This window comes from Sinocyclocheilus grahami, unplaced genomic scaffold, assembly GCF_001515645.1.
Source record: "Sinocyclocheilus grahami isolate Dianchi unplaced genomic scaffold, SAMN03320097.WGS_v1.1 scaffold4499.1, whole genome shotgun sequence".
In the NCBI taxonomy this organism is placed as follows: domain Eukaryota; kingdom Metazoa; phylum Chordata; class Actinopteri; order Cypriniformes; family Cyprinidae; genus Sinocyclocheilus; species Sinocyclocheilus grahami.
Window position 1 is genome coordinate 76 of NW_015509424.1, and position 1,292 is coordinate 1,367.

Here is a 1,292-nt window from a genome sequence, read left to right on the forward strand (position 1 = left end):
CCAGCTATTCTTGAATGTCCTAATTACTTGACCATTTAAGCCAGTGTAAGACTACTGTTGTATTGTAACTACTTTATGGTGCAGTCTAACTTACAGACCTTTAAACCAGTTTATAGTCTACAAAAACAAATCTTTTAATAGATATGCATGATTTTGCATGACATGATGGGTGATTGATTAATGGAAGAATAACAAGTATATGCACTATATGTATATGCACTGCATAGGGATGATAGGTATAACAAGACAAAGGAAATCCAGGGCGTGTTGCAAATTGACTTTTGTTTTATTACCTGACAGTCCTCAAATCTGATTGGTCGAGCAGCATTACAAGAGTGATTCTTCAATTATTAATTCAACCGATTCATTGAAAACCCCTGAATCATTCAGGAATAAAAGAAGTAATAGAAATGAGTAATTGAATAATTAGGCTTCAACTCACCTAGACAGAAATAGAGGCTATAGTGAGGGCAGACGTGAAATACAGTCAAGGCAGACAGTTCTCACTTTGCGTAGTGGATCAGACAACCTTGAGATCATATTGTGTGATTTACACTCATGCACTTTGTTGTTAATAAACTGGATGTAATATAAGTTCTGTTGCTTTTATCTGAAAATAAACAAGACACCCAAAGTACTTTTAATTCCATCCAAAAGTCGTGTTTTCCATCTGTTTTTAGTTTAGTATTTTAGATTTTAGGCCTCGAGTGAAACTCTAAAAAATATGTGATATTCTCTATTAACTTTAGCCAATTCAAAAATCGATTAAAATTCGGGAACCTCTCTGATTGGTGGATCTCACAGTGGGTCCCAGCGAGTCATAATATGCAAATGCCTCTTTAGAGTGGCTAGTTAATGGAGTTTCGTTCAGTCTGTTCCCAAAATCAGCCAGCAATCTACAAATAATTAATATAAATAATAATTATTTTAGAAGAGATCAATACATCACAGTTGTTTAAACCAAAGAGCATTAAGATGTGTCATCATCAAGTAATTTCCCATCGTAACTTTTATTAGTGCAGTCGGGGGAGAGCAACTGCACAATCTGGCATGGCCGCAGAGAGTTTTTTGACATGTCAGCATGACATCAGAACAAGTCGGACAACACTCGGACAGATTTATAATCTACATGTATCTCATGGTGATCACCAGTGATTAGTTCTGCACAGATTTTGCTCATCTCAAACGAGCCTATTCACTTGTGCGATGTGTTCAAAACAGAATCATTTAGGAATAAAACAAGCGATATAAATAAGTAATTGAACCATTCATTCAAGTTGTTTGTTCAAAAA